This window comes from Schistocerca nitens, chromosome 4 (genome assembly GCF_023898315.1).
Source record: "Schistocerca nitens isolate TAMUIC-IGC-003100 chromosome 4, iqSchNite1.1, whole genome shotgun sequence".
NCBI lineage: Eukaryota > Metazoa > Arthropoda > Insecta > Orthoptera > Acrididae > Schistocerca > Schistocerca nitens.
This window is the reverse complement of record NC_064617.1, coordinates 109,952,844-109,975,270: the sequence shown is the minus strand read 5'-3', so window position 1 is coordinate 109,975,270 and position 22,427 is coordinate 109,952,844. Positions and strand designations below refer to the sequence as shown.

Below are 22,427 nucleotides of genomic sequence, written 5' to 3'. Positions count from 1 at the left end.
GACCTGTGAATCCTGAAGGGGCAGTCAGAGCAACTCGACAAGTTTGTGGGGTGCAGATTTGATGCACCAAGTGGCCGTAGTGGAGCTGCAATCAATTGTTTTAGCAAAATGGTGGATATGACGGAGTGTGCATAAGTGGTCTGGTGGTATGCAGAGACAAAATCGGCGACCCAAGTGCAAAGAAACTTCCGTCGAGTTTACAACGAAGCGTCCCCGACGTTCAAGACTATAAAGAAGTGATGTGATCAGTTTTTGGCTACTGGGAGTGTTGCGAAAGGGCACGGTGGTGGTAAGCCTGGGATCAGCGAACATCATGTGGAAAAAGTGCGGCGGTCATTCGAACAAAGTGCACAGAAGTCAGTGCGACAGGCAGAAGGAGAACTTCGTATGAAACGTTCAACAGTGCACAAAGTGCTTCATCAGCGAATACGTTTGTACGCATATAAAGTGCAGGTTGTGCAAGAAATCAAGCCTGATGATCGACCAAAGCGAGAAGAATTTGCATGTGTCATGTTAGATCGCACTGCCGCGGACGAGACATTTTTAACACGCGTGATGTTTACTGACGAGGCAACCTTTCACCTGTCCGGGGCTGTCAATCGTCACAATGTGCGCATCTGGGGGTCTGAAAATCCACATTCACCTAGGAAACATGCGCGACAGTCCGAAAGTTAATATGTGGTGTGGCTTGATGATAAATCCCATTGTTGGGCCGTTTTTCTTTCAGGAGCCGACTGTGGATGGAGCCATCTACCTGGACATGTTGGAGCAATTTGCCGTGCCACAGATAACAGACCTGCAGCCAAATGTGATGTTTCAACAGGACGGTGTGTCTCCCCATTGGAGCCTTGATATCCAAAAATTTTTAAGTGACACATTCCCGCAACGATGGATTGGCTGTGGAGGTCCAATTCCTTGGCCACCACGTTCGCCCGACATAACCCCCCCTCGATTTTTTCTTGTGGGGTTATGTGAAAGACCGGGTATACGCTACGCCTGTAAAGGACCTGCAAGACTTGAAACAGCGCATAAGAACTGTCATCAACTCTGTCACAGCACAGGTGCTCCGCAACACATGGCACGAAATCGATTATAGACTTGATATTCTTCGCGCTGCCCGTGGCGCCCATGTTCAAGTGTACTGAACCGTCCACCTGTGTATGAAAACTTGATGAGCTGCTGTATGATTTCCCTGTATTTGTTCGTCTATAAATTGAGTTTCCTCTCAGATTTTATGAGTTCAAATGTTGGAGTCTCATTGTGGACACCCTGTATTGTAGAACCGCTTGCAAAAGTGATTTATAAGCATCTCCTTTGTAGGCTGATTGCACTTCCCCAGGATTCTACCAATTAACCGAAGTCTATCACATGCTTCACCCACAACTGAGCCTATGTGATCATTCCATTCCATATTTGTACAAAGTGTGATACCCAGGTATTTGTATGAGTAGGCTGATTCCAATTGTGTCTCATTGATATTATGTCATAGGCCATTTCTGAATATTTAAAACAACTGCCAATCTTTGCACCACTTTGTAATCTTATCGAGATCTGACTGAATACCGTATGTACCGGAGTATAAGATGACCCTGAATATAAGACTTTTTTTAAGAGGCTCCTTGGGAAAAAAATATTTTTTTACGTATTCCGACTAATCAAAATTACAATTTTTTATTGACATAAGGTATCTGCCTAAAAAGTTACCATTACAACTATTCTAAATTTATGCCATTAATTGGCTGTCTACCTTTTTTATAATACAAGGAGAAGTAAAATAGAAAAAAAGATATCGTTTACATTAATTTTTTATCTTCACTGCATCTTTCGTTTACCTTTTCGACTATGGTACCACTATTTTTAATCATCATTGTCATTATCCTATCGGGGCACCTGTGAAAATTATTTGTTTGTGGTCACAAGTACTTGGTCGCTTCTTCCAAATATGTCGCGATTTTTTTACACAAACACACACACACACACATGGCGGATTTCTTTTCTGTACTGACGTGAGAATGTTACAATGTCTTTTGCTACAAAAACATATCGTCTCATTGGCTGTATAGAAAGAGCAACCCCCAACCGTTTGCGTCATACATCAAGGTGAGCGTCGTCAACATTGTTGCGCGAAACACGTAAAGAGTACGACAATGGCTCCAGACTCCTGAAGAAATGTATGCTACTGTTGAGTATTTGTCCAGTTTTAAAGACAGTTTCATTGCAAGTACAAATGGATTCGGCCAAACTGCAGTTTAAACGTAGTAGGTGGTCATAAAAAGCCAAAATACGCAGGAGGCTGTGGTACACAATATAGATTCCTATGGTTGGCACAAGCCTTCGTAGTTCTGTGCTTGAGCAGCAGTGGAACGCGGACAGCTATATCTTCCAGGGTGCTGGTCACGTGTAACAACAGCAGCCAGAACAACCACCATCACGATTCAGTGACAAGGCATGGACAAAGGCTTTACACGTGCACTTGGTTGGTGTGGTTGGGGCGGGGCTTGTGCAATGTTCGGGGCTGTCGCTAACGTTTCCTATAACAGGTCCGCTATAATTTCTTCTTGCGATAACTGTTGCATTCAGTTTAATGTAACTTTTTCGTTTGTTCGACATTTAATTCAGTATTCACATACTTTGTGTATTCAAATGTATGTCACCATCGTATTCTAAAGCTGATTAAAAGTTGGTAATGTTTCCCCCGGTATTCTAATACGGTTACGTGAATAGCTGCCGAATTTTCATTTGCAACGCACTTCGTACATCATTCATTTTTCATAACCAAATAAAATACTGTACTTTGGTCTAGAATCATGTAATGGTTTCTTAATGACAAGAGAATCCCTTTGACTGTTACGTTTACTTAAAAAGCAGCATGTATGTGTATATGCATGAGAACTTCTATTGCAAACCAATTCAGATACAACAAAAGCTTGAGTTGATAGAATTTTATGCTGTTTCCTCCTATGTTCACACAACTGTCAGTTTTTTAAGCAGAGCATTAGAATGTTCTGGTGGCTTGTTCATAGTTCCTCAAGTACCCATCCGTTACACTACCGCGAGTCAAATGTCACGTGATTGATCGAACAAGGTCGATACTGTATCGCGGGTTTCTGCGTATCTGGAGAAGTGGAGCCCATCCGAATGGAAGTATTATTTGGGAAGCTCTACCCTTCTGAACTCCTCAAAATAAATTTCTACGAAACCTAAATAGCCAAAGCTTCATCTGTAATCTAATACGACTCCTATATTAATCTATTAAACGCTATAAAAATGTTTACCTTAGCAGCAAGAGTGTAGTACAAGTCGACTCCATAGTTTTCGAATGACGAATTAGTTCAAAAAACCTCGTCTTATAATCAGGTAAATGTGGCATTTAAGCAGCTTATTTTAGACAGTATTTGATTACAGATAATAGCATGATCTGCAGAGTCTGTTGTTACTGTTAATATTGTCCGCAAGGTCATTAATATACAACATGAGTATGAACAGCAAGGAACACAACAGACATCTCCAGGGCACACCTGAAGTTACGTGTACACGTGACAATGATTCTCCACCCAAGATGACATACTGTGTCTTCCCTACCGAAAGTCCTCAATTCAGTCACAAATTTCACTTGATACCCCATATGATCGTACTTCTGACAATAAGCATAAGAGTGAGCCTTCTTGTAGACAGATATGACCTATGTGTTTTCCCAAGAACTGGGCACAGTTTTTTGTTTGAGGCATCTGTGACTTTTTATAGTTAGAAGAGGAGCTAACTCAGTTGCAAATAAAGTATAGAATCTGATAGGGATTCCGTTGGGCCCTGGATCTTTTTTCAGTTTTAATGATTCCAGCTGTCTCTCAACACCACTGACACTAATACTCATTTCACTCACCGTTTCAGTGGTAAGAGCATTAAATTGGAGCATTTCACCAGGGTTTTCCTTTGTAAAGGAACATTTTAAAATGGAGTTAAGCATTTCAGCCTTTACATAAACGCACTCTGTCGTCAGGCCACAAGTGGCCCATCGGGACCATCCGACCGCCATATCATCCTCAGCTGAGGATGCGGATAGGAGGGGCGTGTGGTCAGCACACCGCTCTCCCGATCGTTACGATGGTTTTCTTTGACCGGAGCCGCTACTATTTGTTCAAGTAGCTCCTCAATTGGCATCACGAGGCTGAGTGCACCCCAGAAAATGGCAACAGTGCGTGGCGGCCCGGATGGTCAACCATCCAAGTGCTGGCCATGACCGACAGCGCTTAACTTCGGTGATCTGACGGGAACCAGTGTATCCACTGCGGCAAGGCTGTTGCCCAGCCTTTACATAGCTACCCTCAATTTCAGTTCTTTTCTCATTCACTACAGATTGGTCACTAACTTTGGTGCAGCTAACAGCCTTAACATATGACCAGAATTTGTTAGGGTTTTGTGACAGATCATTTGACAACATTGTGTTACGACAGTCATTGAAGGCTCCATGCTTTGGACTCATGACAGTTAAAAGCATTTCATTGAGCATTTCTCTATATAAAGCCCTATGCTATGTTTAAGAGCTATCATACAGTAATCTGTGTTTCTTTACAAGTTTCCTTACAGTGACTGTGTACCATGGAGGGTCCCTCTCATTATCAACTGCCCTACTGGGTACATACCTATCCAGTGAATCGTCAATTATTCTTTTATAAACTTGAGCCATATTTCCTCTATGTAGTGTTTGAGCACCAGGAAGGGGGTTGGTAAATGTGGCGTCTTGTTGCTGCCCATCATTAACAGCACAATCTAAAGCCATGTAACAATGTTGTAGTCACTTGGTGGTGAATTAGCGAATGACCAGAAAGTTATTGCACTCCCCTCACCATGAAATGTGTTACTGGTAGACTGCATAAATCTCTTCCAGTCAGGAACTTCTGTACTTGTAGAGCGGGCTGTGCCAAGTGGAGCCACTTATCACACATCTGCAGTATATCTTGTAAGGTGAGTGCCAATGTGTCTGATGCGATCGGACTGATCATGTGTAATCTAGAAAAATAATCTCCTGTAACGAACTGTTGAAATACCTGAAGCTCCATAACACAATGATGACCTACTTCTGTTACAAAAGGAAGAAATTTAAGCATCTGACCATCTTCAGATGTTGGGAGAGCTGAGGCTGGGGTGATTCCCCAGGTACGATAATCTTTGTAATCCAGAATGCAGTGGAGTGTGTGCTGATATGAAACTTTGTGGCAGATTAAAACTATGTGCTGGACTAAGACTAACACACAGAATCTTTGCATTTCGTGGGCAAGTGCTCTACCAACTGAGCTACCCGACCGTGCTTCAGGACCCATCCTCACAGCCTTATTTCTGCCAGTACTTCCTCTCCTACCTACCAAACTTCACAGAAGTTCTCCTGTGAAACTTGCAGAACTTGCACTTCTGGAAGAAAGCATATTGTGGAGACATGGCCTAGCCACAGCCTGGGGGATGTTTCCAGAATGAAAATTTCACTCTGCAACAGAGTATGCCCTGATATGAAACTTTCAAGCATATTAAAACTGTGTGTCAGATCGGTACTGAGATTTGGGACCTTTGCTTTTTTCAGACTACCCGAGCACAACTCATGACCACCTGTACTCACAGCTTTACTTCCACCAGTACCTTGTCTCCTACCTACTAGTCCTGCAAGTCTTGCAGGTGAACTTCTGTGAAGTTTGGAAGGTAGGAGAGGAGATTCTGGTGGAAGTAAAGCTATGAGGATGGGTCGTGAGTTGTGCTTGGGTAGCTCAGCTGGTGGAGCATTTGCCCACAAAAGACAAAGATCCTGAGTTCAAGTCTCAGTCTGGCACACAATTTTAATCTGCCAGGAAGTTTCACATCATGCACACTCTGCTGCAGGGTGAAAAGTTCATTCTGGAAGCATACCCCAGACTGTGGCTAAACCATGTCTCCGCAATATCCTTTCTTCCAGAAGAGCTGGTCCCAAATGTTTCACAGGAGAACTTCTGTGATATTTGGAAGCTAGGAAATGAGATACCAGCGCAAGTAAAGCTATGAGGATGGGTCATGAGTCATGCTTGGGTAGCTGAGTCAGTAGAGCACTTGCCCACAAAGGTAAAGGTCTCGAGTTCGAATTTCGGTCCAGCACACAGTTTTAATCTGCCAGGAAGTTTCAGTTTTTGTGCTTTCAGAAAGAGACTGTAGCACACATATAATGACCTCTATTATTTAAAACTGAATAAAAAGTATACAACTTCTATTACTGGACTTGCTGGAGATGAAAATCTGAAAAATGTTCCATGGTAGAACATTCTCCCCTATGCAAAAATGTTTGGAAATGGCAACACTATGCTGGAAACAGTACGGTGAACACCTACTGGTCCTTGAGGTCTTTAATGAAGATTTCTATGGCCAGTTCTTCTCGTGGATGTTTGCCAGTCAGTTATTGGTACAGATCTTTTTAGTTATTATGGTGTGCTGCTTGATGTTAACTCAAAAACATTACTTGACTGACAAACTTTAATTGTTAGTACAGGCTCTGTACCATACCTGTTCACAGTTTAATGCTTTTGATTGACCCAAAGCACCAGTATCAAGGCTTGTTAAAGAGATGGTTGGAGCAACCTAATTACAGCTTTCCTGAAATTAATGTGCAACACACTGTCACAACTAAAGGACCACCAGCATATCCACAAGCCAGATGCTTGTCAACAGAAAAATTAGTTCAAGCAAAACTCTAATGTCAAGAGATGATTAAGCGTGGCATATGCCCTTGTAAAAGTTCCTGGTCTAGTCCTCACCACTTTGTTCCAAAGAAAGATGTAACTTGGCATCCCTGTGGAGAAGAGCTTTAAATGCCACAGTGCCAGACCACTATCCAATACCTCATTTACAAGATTTCAACTGCTAATTCACTTACAGAAAAATATTCTCTAAAACTGGTCTTATTTGAGCTTATCATAATATCCCTGTTATGACAGAAGATGTGCCTAAAGCAGTTATGATTACACCTTTTGGACTTTTAAGAGTTTTTGAAGATGCCATTTGGTCTCTGCAGTGCAGCACAGTCATTCCAGAAATTTATTCACACCATTCTGAATGATTTTTTTCCCTTTGCATTTTCACATTCAGTTGATATTTTCTTTGCTTTAACATCACATGAAGAACATATGAGGGTCTGAGAGTACAAGTGGTACAGGTGAAAATTCACAAGAAAATGATATAAATGCTCATTTGGAAAGCTAAAATGTGGAACTCTTCTGAGTAAAAGAAGTACAAGCGATTTCCAGCATAGTGCTCCACTCTGTGATGATAAAGTTTAAGCTCTATGTCAATACCTGAACTGCATTTAGAATACAACTAGTATAAGTGAAACTGCAGTCAGAGGGAGAATTGCTGCCTTGTTGAATGAAGGTCGAGGTATGCATGAAGGGTAATTAAAAAGTTTCTATTCGAAGGCTGTATAGTCAAGAGTCAGTATGCCAATCAAGCAAAATTGCATTGATGCACCAGGTTTAAGATACCTGTTTGGTAAAACACTGTGTCCTGCTATGTGAAGAAGTCCATAACTGCCTGCTGGACATCTTCAGCCAATAGGAATTATCAACCTTTCAAGGCCTTTTTTAGGGGACCAAAGGCATGGTAATCACATGGTGGGAGATCAGGAAGATAGGGTGTGTGCTCAAGTGTCTACCACTTGAGTTTCCATAACTTCTGCATTACCACATTTGGGATATGGGGATTTGCATTGTCAGGAAGCAGCAGTACTCCTTGGTTCACCATTCCACAGTGGTGGTTTTTGACAGATATGCTGCCACGTACACATTCTTAATTCTCCAGTGAATGTCTGCTGATGTTTGTCTTTAGATGCTAAGAAAAGGATAATAGTACATTGGTCCTGTTTGGAGGCATTTGATAATAAAATCATCATAGCTTACGTTTCCACATTTATCGCACACACTTTGGCAAGGCACAGATGCCACAGTAATCACTTGCTACATGACGGTGCTTCTGTGTCTGCTTTGGAGTCACACTGTGTTGCATACATACTGAAGCAATGCCTTCAGACAGAAAGTTTTCGACTGTCCCTTACAGGTCTTTTTTTATTTTTTATTATGTACAGCAGTAGCCTAATGTGTATTCAAGTAAGAGTACTTATAGTAATATTTAATGCATGTTTAAGACGCCATATTTTTAAATACTGCTAGTATATGTTTAGGTAAAATCAGCATATTGATGCAATAGATGACAAGGTCCTTGGGCCTGGCCCTACATATATGGAATGCGATGAAGATTTTGGGATCTCTCAAAAGACAAACACTTCAAACATGTTTCTTCCCCAAGACAGGATTGAAGCAGTGAATCAGGTCAGCAGAAAATTTTCTGTGGTGGAAATGAAAACAGTAAACTTTCTTTCAATTAAATCTGTGGAAGTCATAGCAAATTTGCTGAAGACACAGAAGGAAACAAAATACAATGGAGGAATACAAAGTGGATCTGAATCAGTAAAGAAAATCCTCAAACAGTGCTGATCTTCAGTTTGCAGAAGCAGATTTTAGGAGGCCCATCAGTACCTCTTCTGCAGCCTTTGCTTCAAGATTAATTTGAAACAAAATTAGAGAAATGGAAATACCATCAGGAGATCTCTTTATCATGAGTTCTATAACAGGATATCCCATTCGCAAACAGCAAACATGGGTGTATGAAGAGGGAGTGGAGAAAGAAGAGGACATGGTCAAACTAGAGGACAAGTAAGACTGAAAAATGCAGAACACAATGGTAAAGTGTGATGAGTACTGCCCCAGAAGGACATTCTTCAAGAGATACCACAGAAGGAAATGATAACGATTCTATATACACTGACTGTGAGGGGATCACGGAAAGTGACTATGAATAATCTTTTGTATTTGTGGGAACTACAAAAATATATTTTTGTTTTGATATTTTAATTTTATTTGCCATTTACCTGTTGTTTTTTAGCTTGTTATATTAATTTCACTTTAATTACACACATAGCCTTGTTTTATAATGAACATGTATTGTACTGTGTATATCATGTGTGTTGTACCAAAAATTCTTCAAAATATAGCATGGTAAACAAAATGTTTTTGCACTTGTACCTCTTTTACTCTAAAAAGTATAAGTATTTTAATAACTTACTAAAAATAATCTTTAACCACACCTTCAACTATACACAGGCTAACTGACCATTAGGAAAAAATATCTGATATTTGGATAGTAATTCACATAAATTATAAACAGCCATTTAACTTTGGCAGTCATTTACTCAGTTTGCTTTGACAAGCACTTGTTTTCTCAGCCCCTCATACAACATATCTGCAATAGCTTCTTGAAAGGCTGGATAAATATCACCATAATAGTAATGTGGGAAAATGTATTATTTGAGAGTGAAAGGTATTATTCTTGGGTTACACTGTGTCATATTAAAGAATTCCACCATTAGTGGAAGAAAAAATGAGACAAATCATTAAAGAAGTTAAAAGAAGAACCAGCTAATGCAACTCAGCTTGCTCATTCCTCAATAGATCTTGCCTTAATGTTGGTAGTTGATGCTTCAGACTATGCTACAGGTGCTTCTTTACATCAGTTATGAGGGGGAACACTTTAAACACTTGTGTTTTTTTCCAGGTCTCTCACCAACACACAACATAACTATACAGGTAGTACCTATGATCGTGACTTGTTGACAGCATATTCGTTACTCACTTCCATTATCTTCTGGCAGTAAGAGAATTCACAATATTCACAATCCATTAACATTTGCCTTTAAACAGCACCCAGAAAAAACAACATCCAGGCAACTATACCTTCTAGAATTTCTTAGTCAATATTTAATATGTTTCTGGAGGAGAAAGTATTTCTGCTGATACATTTTGCAGTATTGTGGCCATCATGTTACCATCCATCATTTCATATGAAGATTGTAATAATTTTGTGTGGCACAAGGATTAGTGCAAGTCTGTCAATTGAATGCAACTTGGTAGCTTCATGTCCCTAACCATTCCTGTTACCCACAGAGAAAAAGAAAACCTACAGTTTAGCGTTGAATCTAAACCAGGTGTCACTTCTGGTGACTGCTCAAATCACTGAGAGGTGAAGACTAGGGTAAAATGCAGACTGAAAAATTCATGGTCTGACCAGGATTCGATTCTGCAACTTCTTTGTTTGCAGGCGCATGTTGTGTTGCTTGGCCACCAGTACCAAGCACATGAAGATATTGTCAAGGCACAAAGCAATGATCTAGAAATGGCCAGAGTGAATAATTCAGAGTCCTGTTACCTAATTGATCACAGCAAGCTTTAAATGTAGAAAAATATAATTAATGCGGATGAGTAGGAAAAACAAACCCATAATGTTTGGATACAGCATTAGCAGTATCCTGGTTGACACAGTCACATTCTTTAAATATCTGCGCATAATGTTGCAAAGTGATGTGAACTGTGAGGACTGTGGTAGGGAACACGAATAGTCAACTTTGGTTTCTTGGGACAATTTTTGGAAAGTGTGGCTCATTTGTAAAGGAGACTGCATACAGGGCACTGGTTTAACTTGTTCTTGAGTACCAGGTTGGATTAAATGAAGGCATTGAAGCAATTCAGAGGCAAGCTGCTAGATTCGTTACTGGTACATTCAAAGAACATGCAAGCGTTACGCAGCTACTTCGGCAACTCAAATGGAGGGAAAGTGACTTTCTTTTCAAGGAACAGATATTGAAAAAATTTAGAGAACTGGTATTTGAAGCTGACTAGCAAACAATTCAACTGTTGCCAACATACACTGGGTATAGGAGTCACGAAGATAAGATAGAGAAATTAGGTCTCTGACGGAGGCATATAGATTGTCATTTTCCCCTTGCTCTATTTGTGGGTGGAACAGGAAAGGAAATGAAAAGTATTTGATTCTGCCGAGCAACAGTCATACAGTATTTTTTGAAACAACACACCACCATTTGACTGTATATTACTGTATTTTTCTTCTGTACAATCTAGATATAATCTTTTATGCCATTATTGAGTACAATGCTTAAAATTCTTGGACATTAACATGTCATATCTGGCAAAGTCAGCCCAAAGCTAGACTAGTGGTGGTATGGGGTACCCTCTGCTCTTCACTGTATGGTGGCCTGTGGAGTATCTACGTAGATGTAGGTGTACTTTGTGATTAGTTTACAGGCAAGCTCACACCATATCTTCCTCCATACTACTGAGAAATGGTGGTCCATACACTACATGACTTGGCTCATTCTGGCATTAAAGGCACAGTGGACTTTATTCAAAATGAGCAAAAATCTCAAAACATACAACCAGTGCTTGTGGAACTTTCAGTGAAGCTGACAGTTGCTTCTCACATATCCTTGTTGACTAGTGGGGCAATAACCTTGTTCTCTAGGCCTTATCTATCTCTTAACAATGATCAACATGTTTGGACATTGGTGAAAGGTAGTTCTACAAAAGGACATCTCTGAAGAAAGTGTTACCAGCCATTTTCTGTCATCATGGATTACACATTTTGGAGTTCCAGAAATCATCACACTGACAGAGGACAGCAGTTTGATTATAAATTCTTCACTTCACAAAGACCCTAGGTATACACCACATCAAAACCATTGCTTACTGTCTGGCACTGAACAGCAAAGGTGAACTGTGGCATTGCAATACCAAGACAGCACTGAGAACATGACATTAGGTTGACTGGGTTGATAACTCATCAACAATTTTAATGCATCTTTATAATTATGTGGTTCCAGAATATAATACCACCATTGCAGAAATGACATATGGCATGACAACTAGACTTCCAGCTGATATATGCAGAAAATATATGTGCATTTATTGTAGTTTTGTTTTATGATGCTAAATAAATAGTTATTTTTACAAGAACCACAGTTTCCATGTTCAGAAATAAATCATTTGCCCCAAATTTCAGTGTTTATCTACATAAATAAAGGTAAATTTTTTAGACTTTTCAGATGTTACAAGTGTTGTGTGTAACATATTTCATAATAAATCAATATTTGTGATTCGGGGTTGCTTTAGTGTATAATTACCATATCACATTACATTTAGGTTTTTCTTTCAACAGGAGTGTATTTTCTCTGCATTTTTCATAAACTCCAGCTATTTTTGAGATTGGTATGTGAGTTTGCTAACTACAAAAAAGTTCCTGGGAGTTTCAGGGACTCATAACTTTTAACCAAAGTTATTCTTTTGCCGTAGAAGATATCCCTTTGTAGCATGTTAATCACCTGATTTTTTAAAGGGGACTGGTAATACTTGTAGCATAGCAGCTCCACAAATTAAAAGAAATTAGCTTAAAGTTAATTGTTTACTGTTCTGTAAGACATTGTGATTGGCACAGTGTAGCCCAATCGTGCACCTAGAAGTCACCCTGGCTACTCTCATATGATGTGCACTGTCACACTTATGCAAACGGATGTGTTGAAAGGGCTATTCAGAGACATGCACCACACATATATAAGGTATGCCAAATACTATCTTCCCCTGTGTATACTGCCTCTTCTACAGGAAGTATAGGGCCTGTCACCACTCGCCCACTTAACTATGAGTGGGGTGTCAGTTGTAGGCATAGCAGCCTTGTACAAAGGAGGCAGGGACCACAGAGAACTCACAGTATGCTCATCCCCTAACCAATCAGTCTGAGGTGCTGTCTCGTCTTCAACTGTAATTGAAACTGAGGCAGTGAGACTCATTCTACATGGGAAACTTGCTGTGTGTGATGTCAATGAGAGGTAAATATGAATGGACAGAGGACTATCAATCATTGGCATTTCAAACTTCTGGAAAATACTGGTACCCCTTAGAGAAATGGCAGTGTGAGATGGGAAAGATCACGTTGTGCATTCAGTGGTTGTGCCTGAAGGACTCATTCAACACGTTGAGGGGCCCATTGCGAGAATAGGGTGTGACCAACTACACACTTTGGTGCACACTGAAACAAACAATGCCTGTTGACAGGGCTCTGCAGATCATTCCAATGATTAAATTTCTAGGGATATGGAATGATCACTTAGATTAAATCATAGAAAAATGTGTGGCAGACTTTGGTTCATTGGTAGGACATCAGGAAAAATATCATCTATCTACAAAGTGGTTTGCAGAGTATAGACATAGAAATTTTGAAAAATTAGTACTTTGAAAGTATTTTGATCTGTTAATCTGCCCAGAACATTAACCTAAATTAGATTAAAAACAGTAAATTTCTGTTGCTCAACCTTTGAATGGGCATCTGGCCTAACTGCTGGTAGAGAGCAGTCTGTCATTCACTGTGGTAGTAGGAGAGGGAAGATGGTGAGCTCATTGCCGTGGTCATCTTTAACCCCAAGGGAAGATCCACAGTACTCAATTCGATAGCAAGCTGAGTGGACTTGGGGCTGTTCTGGGAGAACCAGAACAAGGAAAATTCCTACACCTACCCAGATTGAATCCAGGACCTCCAGAACTGTAGCCTAATTCTTTATCCACTAGAGCACCATGGCCACTTAAGTTAGGTCCATATTCATTAACTCACACATCAGTTTTGGAAATTTCATAATTAATGGCAGCCTTCAAAGATGTGGAGCGAGTTCAGTTATACATTAACAGGCAGAAACAGCCACTGAAAGCTGATGCTATAAAGTAAACAACAAATTACGACCAATGTTAATGTAACATGCTAATAATGATGTGAATTACTTATAGATTACTTTATATATGTAAATTAATTCAGGCTTAAGTGTGTACTTTTGATTTTAAGATGCATTTACAAAGAAACAGAACATGATATATTTTTGAAAAATAATTGTGTACATTAACAATAGCTCTACTGAAGGAACATGATATATTTTTGGAAAATAATGGTGTACATTAACAATAGCTCTACTGAAGGAAAATTATGGTTATTTGTACACATGGAACATAATAAACAATCAAAATTATAGTCTCTACAGATTATTTGCATGATCCCATATGTGGGGTAAAATTAGTAACAAGAATTCCCTGCTTGGAATGAAACTGAATACCAAGCACATTTACTGCAAATGAAGTTGCTTTTTTTCCCCACCTGACACAGTATTCATGGTTCCATGTAACACATTTCTTAACAATGCACCCAGTGACAAAATCAACTGCTACTTTATTTGGCGTAGGATCTACTGCAAAATCCACAGACATTTGGATCGATGTCTGTCTGTTCAGTGTTATCTTCCCCTTTAGAAGGTTTAGGGAAACAGTCCCTTTCTGAGAGTAATGTTTTGTAGTCTTTGAAATGTTGTCAGTATTTATGACCTGTGCCTCTTAATTCTGACTCAGTGCTCAGTACTATAATCAAGTTTCTTGGGAGACAACAATATGCTTCTTGTTGCACCCAGCTCCTCTCAGCTTTCACCTTCTACAGCTAGCTGCTGTAGTTGGTCACTGAATGTTCTCTGTGCTATTTCAGAAATCAGCTTTTCTGTGAGAATTGCATGCCAATTTAGTTGGAAAATTCCTGGCAGTATGAAACCTCCTGTGGCATTTGGGACAGCAGCTGATTTTCTCTGGGCTTGCTTCTAGGGAGAACCAAACTGTGTTTTCAGTATCACCTGGTATGAGTGGCTGAACACACATTGATGGCACACTCACATGTAGAAGTAGTTTAGTGGGTTAATAACTGACTTGTTGAAAGGCTGGAGTGCATGTTTTGTGTAGACGGGGATGCAAAAGGCGCAGTGTCATGTTCCATACAGCATTCAAGAGCATTGACTGATTTTGTAGGGTCTGGTGGCCATCCATCAAAGGCACTGCATGTCCCACTGTCTTGCATTTCAAAAAAATGTTTTACACATGCACAAAATGCTTCTTTGTTAATGTAACCTGGTTCTGTCATCTGGACAAATATTCTGTCAGTAAACCTTTACAGAAGTCATTTTAAGCCAGATTTCTTTGAAAACAGTGCAGAGAGGGATGAACATTCAAATAGCATTGCAGCAGGCCAACACAGTTGCTTGTTCTTCCTATTCCTCATGCTCCTTTCCCCTTTAGTGGCAATGACTCAAACAGGATTATAGTTACTGGGAGACAGACCAGTCTCATGAACTCCTAATATCATTTCACCTTTGTACAAGTTCAAGTCCAGCAACACTGATTCAAACTGGTTGTAGAAATCAGTGAACATTTTCCTTGTCAATCCAGAAACTTTGGACTCAGAAATGCTCAAAGGTATTCTTAGAGACAAAACTCCTAGTGTCAATCCAAAATTTCTGGAACCAGTCTTATCCAGTTGTTTTCTTGAAACAATGTTGACTTATCAGACATTCTGCATACCTGACAGCAACATTGTGTACATCCTGGAGGATGACAGTGATATTCCCTTAAGCCATAGCTTGAAGCCTCCCTGTTAAAACAGATTCTTGCTTATTTGTGGAAACAAGTTTTTTCTCTTTTTTAATGCATGCCAAGAACAGGAAAGAACTAAGTACTGCACCTTCAGAACACTATAGTTCCTGCTGCTGCATGCTGGGTTTGGCCTTGTTTCTGTTGTATCATGTAATCTGACCCTTTGTTTTCTGTTGTTAAGATACAACTCCACCCAGGCAAGAGGAATGCCTTTAAAGGCATAGCATTTTAGTTTCCCTAGAATTACTTTATGATCTACAAATTTGAAGGCTTTGGCAAGATCGTGGAAATTCAACAATAATTTTTTTTGTTTAGTTCTAAAAGAACTAAGTTCATGAGATTATATATTCCTTTCTTCCAATGAGATTATATGTTCCTGTATTCAACAGAGAAGCCTTTACAGAAGCCAAACTTAGTTGCTGAGAGGCTATTTTCAGAAAGGTGTTTCAATATTCCATTGTAGGATACCTTCTTAAAAACTTTTGAGAACATTGGAAGGGACAGATGGGTCCATAATTAAAAGCCATTTTAGCAAGGTATTCAAAAGTACTACCCTGCGCAGCTTAGGGTCTTTCACATGAAACACAAACTGCTTGTAGATTCTGTGGTGTAACTCGGGATTCTTCAGAATAACATACTCCACCTTTATCCTCTTAGGCCATTGAAAGATGTCCATGGTAACTGATGGTTTAGGTACTTTTGTAAGTGTCAAGACATCCCACTGAGGGCCATACTTTAGGTAGTTTGTAAATGTCGGGACATCCCACTGAGGGAGATATTATTAACATATGGACAGATGGTGTGCAAAGGACACCAGCTCTGGACACTAAGGCATGACTGTGATCGTGCATCTCCACTGACTGTGGAGGTTGGCTTGTTCTTTGGACATCATGACTTGATGGTGCCTTGTAGGTCAAGTAGCAAACGGTTGTGTGCAAGTATGTAAATGGTCATAAAGAAAAATTGTTACAAGAACTCTCATTGATTCAATGGCTAATTTCAAAACAATACACATATATGTTGTAATCTGTCATGAGCTCCAAAGTAGAGTAGATGTGTTCAACCATTATTGTAACTGAAGCTGCACAAGAAAATAATTGTGTGTAAAATACAGACGAGTTGACGCAAAACAGTTTACGTCATTTAGTAGCTTGGACAGACTGCAGATCTCTTCCAGCACCTGCACATTGCAACAAGGTGAAGAAATCCAGTGGCATATTTCAATGGCACTGTATAGCACGATCACAAAGGTAATTAACTTTGAGAATGGTGACCAGAAACTATTAATGACGTGTGACAGATCATACATGGAGCCTAACCACACAACAAACAATAATTGGTAACACTTCATACTGGCACCCTAGTGCATGAAACAAATTAGGGGTGTGAAAACAAGGGAGCATTTGGGAATTATTGAGAAGCTTTGACAAAAATAAGAGAAGAAAATATGACACTGCCCAGAGCAACCTAAGTCAATAACCAAATTAAATACTGTAAAAGAAAAAAGCTGACACACACTGTAGCATCATGCAAAGTAATTTAAATACTTAAGAAAAAGTTTATTTGTCACAAAAGATTAGATAAAGGAATTAGCAGTGAGGTCAACAGCAAAAGATATCTGCTTGCTTAAGTAACCTTTGTCATATGTGTGAAGAAGAATTTCATAGACAACACAGAAGAATTCTCTGTTGTGACTTTGAGACCACAGCTGCAGCAGTGATCAAAGGCTGCAGCAGCAGGCTGTGAGAGCCAACCAACACAACAATGGCACAGCTCTACTTCACAGTGCAGCATCTGGCTAGCTGACTATGTGAAGAGTATGCAGCAGGTCATCGCTACATTCTCTAGCCTATGTGGAACTCACCGGAAATGCAGCACAGCTTGCTCTGCACCCAATTAGGTGAGTTGCTAACAGTCCCAATCTAATTTTTTAAGTAATTCATTATATGAAAAATTTTAGGGACATATTTCATGGGAGTTGAAATGAGTCACAATATTTCAGTGCTGTTAAGGGAATATGATATTGTCATTACTGTTTGCCTGTTCCTACCACAAAATGTAAGAGTTAACATCTTTCATGAAAGTTGAGGCAGAGAAACTAAAAAATTACCAAATAGTCTCAAAGACACCAAACAAGAGTTATCTAATAGTGTAAAATCCACCAAAGAAGAGTTGTTAAATGACATTAAAACCTTTGGAGAAGTGTTGTCAAATGACATTAAAACCATTAAAACTGAGTTGTCAAATAGTAATACAGATTTAAAAACACAAGGGAAGGAGGGAGCTATGAAAGAAGATAAAATCTATAATATAGAAACACTAATATTAAATTTGTGTTATGTACTTTTTTAAGAACTGATAATGAAACCAGATTAAAGCAATATGACAGACATTTGATGATGAGCTACCAAGGGTAATCAAGAAACCACGGGGAATATACATTCCCATGTGCCAAGAAGTCAGCACAAGACATTAATATTTTGTTTAAAATACCATCATAGACTGCTTTTCAGTTATCTAATAATTACTGTGATCTATTTTACAGTTGATTTGACAAAACTGACATCTGCTGCTACCAGCAGCCTGTCTCAATAAGGCTAAGTGATTTGCTTTCTATGCTCCATTTTATGTCTCTGTGTAGAACGTTCAGATATTGTGAAAAGAAGATAAACTAACTGTTGAAGAGAATAAAGATGTCTCTAAAAACCTACAAAATAACAGAGCCACAGGAAATCGTTCATAACAATTGGCCTTTTGAAATAGTTTCATTAATCATCAAAGACCTTCAAATCATTTTGGAAGATGTATGTATGAGAGACAAGCCTCACAACAATGATAACTGCTCAGTCACCATGATCTGTTGCCTACAATACACTTTCAAAGCTCCAGAAAGACAACTAAACAATTTTTAAGTAGGATTTTCAAAGGGCACATGCTCCTTACAGCAGATATTCAATGTGAAATTTAAAATCTTTCCTCAGGTACTGAATTCCAGAGAGTTTCTGTAATATTTTTGAGTTCTATAAGCAATTTGATAGAGAAGCCCTACACAAAGTATTGGAAAATTTCGTGTTACATCTATACTGGCGTGTGTCATCCTTGAAACACAATTTAAAACAACTCATGAGTGATATCTCTAAGGTTTTCAGGTTGTTAGATAATAAGTCAGTGTACCTAAATTCATCATTAACCAGATCCTCCAGGAACTGGTTAGAATTTAGAATGAAAGATTACAAGAATACCAAGATCACCTATAAGCTGAAACATAGATCTACTTGCTAATATCACTACTAATATAAATACCACTTTTTTTGTCCACTCCCTTCTCGCATATGAAATCAATAGGACCAATAATGGATGATGTAAGGCTAACAATAAAGATATTTAAATATTCCTGTATAAGAAGCTATCAATAGAATTATACAGCCTAAAAGAAGACATAGCAAAATCAATTTTTCCCAAATTTTAAATTGTTAAGATATGAAGGATTCTAGAGTATAAACAGTAAGAGAACATAACTGAACAACTGAAATGGTATGAAAAAAGGAGACAAGAGACATAAGGATAAAATGAAAGAACTTAAACATCTACTATACAGCTGTGATATTCAACACTCACTGGCGAATAATGAAATGTTATATCTCATCTGTACTGTTACAGGGATTGAAGTCATAAACAATACAAAAATTCACCCATAAGTAGCCTAAAGGCATTTGAAATGTGAATGTACCACCATATGTTAAGATCTCATAAACAGATTACGTGATCAATGACAAAGTTCTTCGACTAGATTTCTGGAAAGCATTTGACACAGTGCCACATTGCAGGCTGTTAAACAAAGTATGAGCATATAGAATAGGTTCATAGAAATGTGGGTGACTCGAGTACTTCTTAAGTTACAGGACCCTGTACATAGTCCTCAATGGGAAGTGTTCATCAGAGGTTTTGTCAGGAGTGCCCCAGGGAAGTTGTTCTCTGTATACATAAATTATTTGGTGGACAGGGTGGGCAGCAACCTGCAGTTGTTTGCTGATGATGCCATAGTGTATGGTAAGGTGTTGAAGTTGAGTGACCGTAGGAAGATACAAGATGACTTAAGCAAAATTTCCAGTTGGTGTGATGAATGGCAGCCAGCCCCAAATGTGGAACAACATTAAGTTAATGCAGATGAGTATAAAGATCAAAGCTGTAATGTTCAGATGCAGTATTACTAGTGTCAGTCAAGTCATTTAAATATCTGGGCATAATGTTGCAAAGCAATATGAGGTGGAATGAACATATGAGAACAGTGGTACGGAAGGCAAATGGTCGATTTCAGTTTATTGGAAGACTTTTAGGAAGGAGTGGTTCACCTGTAAAGGAGACCACAAATAGGAAGCTGGTGTGACCTGTTCTTGAGTACTGCTTGAGTGTTTGGGATTGGTACCAGTTCGTATTGCAGGAAGACATAAAAGCAATTCCAAGGCCATGTAAGCTCACTGGACCAAACATTTTTGTCACAACAGTGTGAGACATATTCATGAGCCTCAATAATATCAGTTGTGTGGTGCGACATGGACCATATAAAGTCCTGACATAGGAGCCATCAGTTACTGCACTTAACAACGCACTGGTCAACCAAACCGCATGGATGCTGCTAGATTTGTTACTGGTAGGTTCGAACAACACATAAGTGTTACAGAGTTGCTTTGTGAACTCAAATGGGAATCCCTGGAGAGAAGGCAATGTTCTTTTTGAGAAACACTGTTGGGAATGTTTAGAGAACTGGCATTTGAACCTGACTGCCCCCAACATACTTCGAGCATAAGGTCCATGAAGACAAGATATGAGAAGTTATGGCTCATACAGAGGCACATAGACAGTCATTTTTTCCTCACTTTATTTGTGAGTGGAACAGGAAAGAAAATGACAAGTAGTGGTACAGTGTACCCTCCACCATGCACTGTACAGTGGCTTGCAGAGTATCTATGTAGATGTAGATGTAGATGCAGATGCAGATATACCCTGAAGCCCTAGTGGCACTTTGTATGACCTTCAATAATTTAATAATTACATGTTAGCTGCCAATAAAAATAAATGTACCGAATAAAGATAATAGCCAGCCAAAATATATAATATTTACGTTTGTAAGCTCATTGGAACAAACATTTTTGTCCCAACATTGTGAGACGTATTCATGAGCCTCAATAATATCAGTGGTGTGGTGTGACATGGAGCGTATAAAGTCCTGACATAGGAGCCATCAGTAACTGCCCTTAACAATGCACTGTTCAACCAAATCACATGGATGCTGTCCCTTATGTTTTCTGTTTTGTTGCAAGTGGTCCTACAAATCTATAGTATTTGTAGACCACTCTGCATGTGAACTTGTTCCTGAGACAGACACAGCTTTAGTTTAATGACTATGAACTTCATCACCTTTGAAAACAGGGTTGGTAATGTTATGGCCCTTGCTAAAATGGTAAGCAAATAGGATAACTTCATTGTGTTTCTTCAAGCATTCTTGGTGGATCGAATATTCCATCATTTTTTGGAAGTGCATTTGAGTTAATAATATCCCAGATGCACATTCAAAAAAATGGTGGAATATAGAATAACTTCATTGTCCAATATCTCAGTGTATCTGTTCTAGTTCAAAGTGCCTGTCATCTTAATCAAAGGACCAATATCCAAGTAATTAAAACATAACAAAGCCTCCTCCAACCTGCAATTCTCAACACAAAACAATGAACTGGTAAGTGCTCAATGGAGTAATTCCAAAAAAATTGTCTGTCACCTAATGATATTCCATCAGAATGTCCACTCTCTAGGCAATAAATTAATGAAACTAGACATAATACTTTCATATTAATTAATAAATGCTTTTGTCATATGTCTAAATGAACACTGGCTCAGGGAGGATATATTAATAACTGAGTGGTGGGGACTGCATCACCCTTAACAAAAGGAATAGAGTCAATACCTATAGACCAACTTAATTATTGTATACAGAAAAGGATTTTGGAATGTCAGCTTTAGAAATACCAGCATTCAGAATAACTGTAGCATGCCTATACACCTATACATGTCTCCTGATGGAGACATAAAAACTTTCCTCAGGGCCTAGAAAATACTTTAATGCAAGCTATAAAAAATAGGCAACCTATACTGTTTGTGGTGATTTAAAGATAGGCTTTAGCAACAACTGAGATCATGGATCTGTTATTATCTCAAAAGCTAGAAATCACAGTACATTCCTCTATATGAGAAACATCTTGTGCAAAGTCCAGTAGAGATCAAATAATAGTTAATGTGAATCAGAGCTGATTCAAATCAGAAATACTTAAAGCAGGAGTATAAGACCATTATGCCTAGACCATAAGTCTCCACCTGGAAAACAATAACTCACAGAATATCAAACCAACAATGTGCAAAAGTAGCTTTTACTGTGATAAGGAAGTTGAATAATTTAAGAATTATTTAAAATAAGAGTCATGGGGGGAAATTTATAGTCCAGCAAGTAAATCCAGTAAATTTAATACATTCATAAATGCAATTAAACAATATTTTGATATACCTCTACTTCTTAAAAATATGAAGTTAAAAATAATGTATAGAAACAGCTGGATCACTCCTGATACAAGAAAATCATGTGCTTAGGAAAGATTCCTTTAAGTAATTTCCAAAATAGGCAATACAACACTTCAGTTTGATAGATATTTTAGAAAGTATAAAGAATTATTCAGGAAAATAATAAAAGTGTCAAAATGTAGGAAAATGACAGATGCATAAGAATGCAACTAATAAAACAAAAGTTGTTTGGCAATGAAATAACAAAAAGAATAGTGGTAACATACAATAAAATGAAAATTCCCAAATATCCAGCAACCCAATACATGTAACTAAAATGTGTAACCTTTTTTTGTAAATATAAATGAAAAAGCCTTGTTGAGTGAAATATCGCTCATAAAAATTACACACATCTGAGGGGGCAGGTATACAGAACCATATTTCTCTTGCCAATGGATGTATAGAAAGTACAGCAATAAATTAAGCTACCAAAAACAAAGTACACCACAGGAATAGATA

General features: G+C 38.7%; 1 protein-coding gene and 1 pseudogene across 1 annotated transcript in view; both read right to left on the bottom strand.

Moving 5' to 3' along the window:
- LOC126251888 (hemocytin) overlaps positions 1-22,427 on the bottom strand; it is a 541,167-nt gene that overhangs the window by 512,414 nt on the left and 6,326 nt on the right. The window lies entirely within an intron of this gene.
- LOC126254512 (5S ribosomal RNA) lies at positions 4,185-4,302 on the bottom strand (annotated as a pseudogene).